This window comes from Chinchilla lanigera, unplaced genomic scaffold (genome assembly GCF_000276665.1).
Source record: "Chinchilla lanigera isolate Chin_1 unplaced genomic scaffold, ChiLan1.0 scaffold00047, whole genome shotgun sequence".
In the NCBI taxonomy this organism is placed as follows: Eukaryota; Metazoa; Chordata; class Mammalia; order Rodentia; family Chinchillidae; genus Chinchilla; species Chinchilla lanigera.
In genome coordinates, this window is record NW_004955448.1 from 734,546 (window position 1) to 741,291 (window position 6,746).

General features: G+C 49.2%; 1 long non-coding RNA gene across 1 annotated transcript; it reads right to left on the minus strand.

Annotated features, from left to right (window-relative positions):
• Positions 1-356: 356 nt before the first annotated feature.
• Positions 357-1,939, minus strand: LOC106149524. The gene is made up of 3 exons (XR_001235770.1): positions 1,852-1,939; positions 1,191-1,462; positions 357-472 (listed from the first exon to the last, which is right to left on the minus strand). It is a non-coding gene; the product is annotated as an uncharacterized LOC106149524 (long non-coding RNA).
• Between the last annotated feature and the right edge of the window lie 4,807 nt (positions 1,940-6,746).

Below are 6,746 nucleotides of genomic sequence, written 5' to 3' on the forward strand. Positions count from 1 at the left end.
ATCTGTGGCTGACGTGTTGTTAGGGGGCTCTGGTCAGAAGAGCTCGGTCACGGGGTGGCCTGAAAGGCTCTGTGTCCCTTCCCAGCTCTTCCCCTCTCAGCTTCCTGGCTGCCCCAACTTTCCCTGATGCCCTTCCTGCCTGGCGTCTGCCGACCAGACAACCACGGACTGAACACATGCGCCAAAATAGATCTCTGCTTTAGGTTGTGGGTGTCAGGTATTTCGTCCCAGCAACAAGGAGAGTGACTGACACACTAGCCTTGCCTAACTTTAGTCAGGCTTCCCTGCTGCTCCAGTCCGCTGAACCCTGCTTACCGCCAAACCTGAGCACGCAGCAGCCTCCCTCTTACCTGCCAATCAGAGGAGCAGGGTGACCACAGGGAAGCACCTTACGTGTCAGGCCCCATCACGCTGACCATGCCTCTTGCTTTTCCAACTTCCCATTCCCACCAAGGTCTGCTTGCTTCTCCCTCTGAAAGAAAAACCAGCCAGGAATGGTGCACACCCGTAATCCCAGTGCTGTGGGAGGCTGAGGCAGGAGGATTACAAGTTCAAGCCCAGCCTGGGCACCTTAGTGGCATAGGGAGTACCTATCTCAAAATGAAGATTGCTTGTTTAACTCTTTCGCAGGCAGGCTTTCAAACTGCTCTGAAATGTCCTCAAACTTGAGTGCTGGCTGACTTGCTAAAACAGCACTGGTTCCCACCCCAAAGTTTCTGTTGTGTGGGCTTAGAGGTGAGTATTTCTAGAATGTTCCCTAAGAGTGTCAGTGCCATTGGCCCTGAGTCCAGACTCTGAGAACTTCAGGAGGTTTTGGTCTTCCAAAGTGGTATCTATGGTCAGATGCGTAATTTTTCCTTGCCCTGGGGAGAAAGTTCATTCAATTCCTAGAGATCCTTTGACCACCAAAAATGAAAGTCAGATTAGAATCTACTCTTGCTTTTGTTCCCATGGAATGGGCAGATACAGTGCAAGTGTACATCCAGTAGCAAGAGGCAAGCAGCTACGTTCACTGAGGAGGACAGGAAGTTGTGCTCCGGGCAAGACTATGTCAACAAAAGACATGGCCTAGAGGTAAAAAATGGGGCCAGGGTGACCCAAAAGTAACGGCAGTGCACATAGGTCACAGGACATAGAATCAGCAGCAATACGCAGATAAGTCAGGCTTTCAGAGTGTAAAAGCTCTGTACCTCAGCCTGGTGCCTCCCCTTGACTCTCAAGGTGTGAGTGACAGGAATTACTGACAGAGTTCGGAGTCATCTTAAGAGCTCTCAGCATACATGCTTGTCCCAGAATCCACTCTGATCTTCATTATATTATGATACGTAGTACATATTCACGAATCCATGATGAGGCTGGGGTAGAGTGAAGGTGACTGAGGATCAGGCGGGGAGATCCAACACACATGCGCCTAGAGCATCAGAGACCTCCTGAGGTGTTGTTACTTTATTTTCTACCTCGCCTAGGACAATGGAAAGAGAAACAATTGAGGGTGGTATTTGGAATTAAATGGACAGGAGGGCATGACTCCCTCAACTTTATCATTTCTAACTGTACTACTTTGAAAATGCTTCTAGACAAGGTTTCGTAGAAGATGGTTTTGCAGCTGGTTTTGCTGTAGTCACAAGGACGTGCGTGTGTGCGTGCGTGTGTGTGCGTGTGTGTGTGTGTGTGTGTGTGTCTGTGTGCGTACGCGTATGTGCTTGCTCAGGGACCTGGGCGTTGCTGAGCTCTCTGTGCCAACGCCTGCACAGCCCGCCTTCAGCCTCCCACCCAGAAGCTGCACCAGGAGTACCAGCTGGGTGGAGAGGGTGCAGGTGTGAGTCAGCTCTCTGTCACTGTAACAAATACCTGAGACGATCCACTCAGAAAAGGCTTATGTGGCTCCGTTTGGGAGGTCGCAGCTCATGACTGGCCCATTGTTTTGGATGGAGCAGCGCCTACGGTAAAGGTACAAGCCCACAGTAGAGCAAAAGGAGAGAGAGGAGGGGGAAAGGGCTGCGGTCCCACAGTCCCCTTCCAGAGCACGCACTCGATGACTCGTGACCTGCACTGGACCCAGCTCCCCAAATCTCCACCGCTTTCTGATGGTGCCACACTAGCAACCAAACCTTTAACACAGGGACCTTTCGGGGACACGTGTGATCCCGCCACTCTGGGAGGCTGAGGCGGGAGCATCATAAGTTCAGGCCCAGCCTGTGCAACTTAGCAACCTGTCTCAAAATTTAAAAAAAAAAAGAAAAGAAAAGAAAAGAAAAGCCAAAGTAAGACAACCCATTGGGGACCCCTCCTGTCTCTCAGGAGCTATTCCTGTTCTCCATTGCTAGCCCCCCATTTTCTCTCCCCAATAAATTTTCCTACTCTAAAAAAAATCCAAACTATGGCAGTAAAGATGACAACATTTTCAAGCATCAAACGTGAATACCGTGATCTGGGAGAAAAACGGGAAGAGGAAGAGGCTTCCCAGTGACGCCCTAGAAACGGCCGCGAAGCTGCTGGGGACAACCGCGCCGCCCCCGAGGCCTGCGGCATTGGAGCTGCAAACCTGCAGAAGCGCACCGCGCCACGGGAATCACCCCAAAGACTTGTTAAATAACATGTAATCAGTACCAGCCATACTCATCCTGTCATCCAAGCTGTGGCCTAGGAATCTACCTAAAATGTTTATTTCATGAATTTTTATAGCCAACATAATACACTAGAAGAGTCGTATACCTATGTGATTTATTAGTGAAAATAAGCAAACTTTCACACATTAGATCTCTATGATTAAAAAAATGTTGGGCGACTTCTCTTCGGGTGTGGTGATTCTTGAACTTGCCAGGGCCCCAGAATCACCTGAAACCCTGCTAGATCGATGCAGATTCCCAATTCCCATTCGGGAAGTCGGGGAAATTCACGTTTCGCACTAACAGCCTAGGATATTCTCAAGCAGGGGAGCATTCACTGTGACCAGTGCTCTGAGAATAATTTTATTTATTTGCTTTGTGCTTATTTTCACCCAGAAGTCATAAATCTCCTACAAAGCATATGTAGGTGAATTTTTTAAAAAGGAAACGAAAATTCCTGACACCTCCCCACCCACCCCCTCTCGGCCTTGGCCTGTGGCTCTCAGCGCGGGGCCGTCCGCGGCCTCTGGCGGCCACGCCCTCGGCCACGAGGGGGCAGCAGAGAACAGGTCGCTCGGCGGACAGTTGCGTGGAGTGCCGGATGGCGTCTTTCTGCGGAACCTAATTTTTCTCCTTTTCTTCAAGGAGCAGTTTCCGCAGACCTCATAAGCACAAGGCGTGGGCGTGAGAGCAAACACGTCCGTCAAAGACGGGAAGGAGCCAGCGCGAGGCGCTGCTCCTGCTGCTGCGGCTAATGGGGGACAAGGCCGGCAGGCTGTCTCTCAGGTTAGCGACGATTCATTTTTGCCAGTCCGTGTACACATTAACTTTCTCTACACATTAACTTGCTCTACCTGTTGCCCAGCTTCTCCGCACACATTTGCGTGAGGCTTTGTCCACACGCAGTTCCTAACCCAAAGGGCAAAGCTGTTGGGTCTCCTGGTTGGTGAGTAAGGAGGCGCTTGGCAGTGCGGCTTGCTAAAATTGCATCATTCGTGGGAATCAGACTTCCTACAAGGTCAGGCTCTCAGGCTCCCGGCTGTTAGGGCCCTCGGACGCTCCACAGCGCCGCACGAAGCAGTGTGTCTGTGTAGGGGACGCGAGCCCACCTACCTCTTCACCGTAGGCGATCTGTTCACACACGGGGGACAGTGCCACGTGGAAGTGAGTGCTTCACAGGTAAGGAGCGTAAGGAACGCGACCCAGACAGGTGAAGTGGGTTTCCGGAGCAGACGCTCGCGCCTGTCGGTTCCGGTACAGCGGGCCTGGTGCCTGATTGCCGGGACAGAGGTTTTCCAGGGTGGGTTGTTTGCTTACCTGCCCTTCTCCAAATCTCAGTCTTTGACAATGCTTTTTAAAAACAGATTGAGTTGGGTAAAAAGACTCAGTATTACAACTCTGCTGCCTAAATTACTCTGAAAGTACGGTGCTATTCCAACAAAAGTACGCGTTCACACTCACACATACCCGCTTGGGAGCTGAAGATGCCTATTCGCTGGGGCACAGTAGCGGTCGGCACGTGCGGTTTCCTTCCTTTTCCGCCTCCGTGCTCTCGGGCCTGGCCCCCGTGCCCAGGTCCTCTGCTTGCTGCCCTCATCTTACCCCACCACCAAGCCCCACATTCATTCGCCCCGTTCTCTCCCCCGCAGCCGCCACTTTCATTAGCATCTGCTTGGGGCTAAGTGCCTAGCAGCACAGCCACGCTTCCACACCGGCATCCACACGGATCACAAATACTTCAAGGAAAGTCTGCCTTTCTGAACATGCAGTTTTATTATCTCCTAAACAGCTCAGGACAGCAACTGTCGCTGCAGCACTGATGTTGTTTCAGGCACTGTGAGTAATCGGGAACTGATCTGACGTGAAGTACACGGGGAGTGGGGCTTGTGTGTGAATACTGCGCCCTGTGCAGAAGGCACGGAGCTGGTGAGACGTGTGGCATCTGCAGGGGGTCCCGGGCCCACCGTGCCTGCTGAGGGATGCCCGTATGGAAGTCTTTGGGGAACGAGCGCATGGTTTCCATTTCCTCCCGCGCCTTACCACCAAATAGATCTTTGTGAAGAAGCCCACCAATTTCTCTTCATTTCGGTTTATCTTTATTTTTCTACTTGTTTTCTTTAAGTCACTCTACTCTGCAAAGTCTTCTATTTTTGTGCAGGATAAAATACAACTCTGGAGCGAGCATACAAGTCCCTCTGAGAGTTATTCTGCATCTACTGTATTTAGATTCGCCTCTCACCTCCGTGTTCCAGGCACTGGCCTTCTGAGGTGAGGGACCTCCCTGTCACTTCTCTTCCAAAATTCTGTGCTTTTGTGTGAGCCGTTTCTTGGTCTGAAACACCTAGGAAGCTCTTTGAAGAAGTCTCGGGGAGCATAGCCTGCCTGACTTTGCTCATGCCTTCTCTTCTTTCTCTACCCTGAGTGCCCTCATGCTGTCCCCTATTGTATGGCCCTGATTAAACTCTGATCACCTTTAAAGAAGGAGCTGAGTTTCCTTCCTCCTCATGTATCCTGGACTTTGTGCTCTTGCCATACCAGGGGCTCTGCCATGTATTTACTTCTGGTGAACAAATGGCTGAGTCCAGTAGATATATTTGCAGTTGGTTGGTATTAGCGATCCTGAGGATACCTCGAGATGTCAAGCAAAGTTCTAAGTGCCCTTTTTTTCTTCAGTATTCTCATGAAAAACCAAATCTGGCTTAGGACTGGGGACCTTCGAGCCACCCAATTTTCTTCCATCTCCTGGAAACATAGCCGGCTGCCACTTTGGTGAAAAGCTATTTAAAGATAAAACGTTGATAATCCCCAACCTAATACTTGCACTTATTTCTTTCTTATGAAGCTCTTTATTCAGCCTATCCTTTTTCTTTTTTAATTTTTTTTGTCAGTGCTAGGGATCGAGGCCAGGGCCTTGCACTTGCGAGACAAGTGCTCTACCACTGAGCTACATGCCCAGCTCTCCTCTGTATTCTTACAGAGGGACACATTGGCACTTACATCCCATGCTCTGCAGAAGTACATAACCTATCAACAGGAACCAATGAGCAGCCTGGCTTCGTGTACACTTCCCATCGGGCTCCACCTTTGGGAGAGCCCTGCACTCGAAGCCATCCCTCCCAAGGAGCTCATCTTGAGCAGGTCGCAGCACACTGGTCTCAAGCCAGGTTTGCTTTCTCCTGAGGACAATGACAAATATGGGCTGAATCTTAGGCTGTTATTTAACATCTCCCAGCATTTTTAGTCACTAACATTAGCCAGAGAGCAAATATGTAAATTGAATTCAACCATACATTCATTCATTCCTTCATCAGTACTTGCTTTACCGCTGGTTTGTCAAAGCCACTGGCTGGCACGAGAAATACAACGCTTAGAAAACTCAGTCCCTTTGCCACAAGAGCTCACAGTTAAATCGGGGTCATGCCTTACAAGACAGTTATTTCAGTGACTCTATGAGCATATGGGATTCAGTGTATGTGTGTGTGTGTGTGTGTGTGTGTACCTTACTGTGAACATAATCTAAACCTGTTTGTCAGGTTCTCAGAGCCTTCAAAGACTGAAAAGTGAGAGGTATTGGTTTGGCGGGTAGTGAAATTTCAGGCATTCCAGAGAAAGTTCTGATGTCTCACACTAGGTTCTGCTTTGAGAACCAGGCTCCTTGGGGTGGCCCTGGACAAATTCATCCTGTTTGGGGGCAGATGTCATAGACTCACCTTACTCCAGTCACCAGAAACTTGTTTGTTCTGGGCAGGAAATAAGTTTCACCAGTCTTAACCTGGAACCTGCAAGATTGTTTTATATGTGCCAGCATGGAAATTAAACAAATGATATATCCAGAGCTTCAAAGTCCACACAATATTCAGTTATAATGTAAAAGATCTAGTGCCCTAGGGAAAAAACCTACAATATAAATGGTCATAATTATCTCTTTAATTGGAAAGCTAACTCTTTAATTTTGTGTATATTGTAATCCTGAAAGAAAGACCAAGGAAGGAAGGCAGGAAGGGAGAAGGGAAGGAAAGAAGACGGAAAAGAAAGGAAAAAAGGAGGAGCTTAAAAACCCTACAGATCAGTGGTGATCTATAGCACACACATTGTTTTTCTTTTAAGACAAAAGATGTTGCTGTATGAGTTGGATTT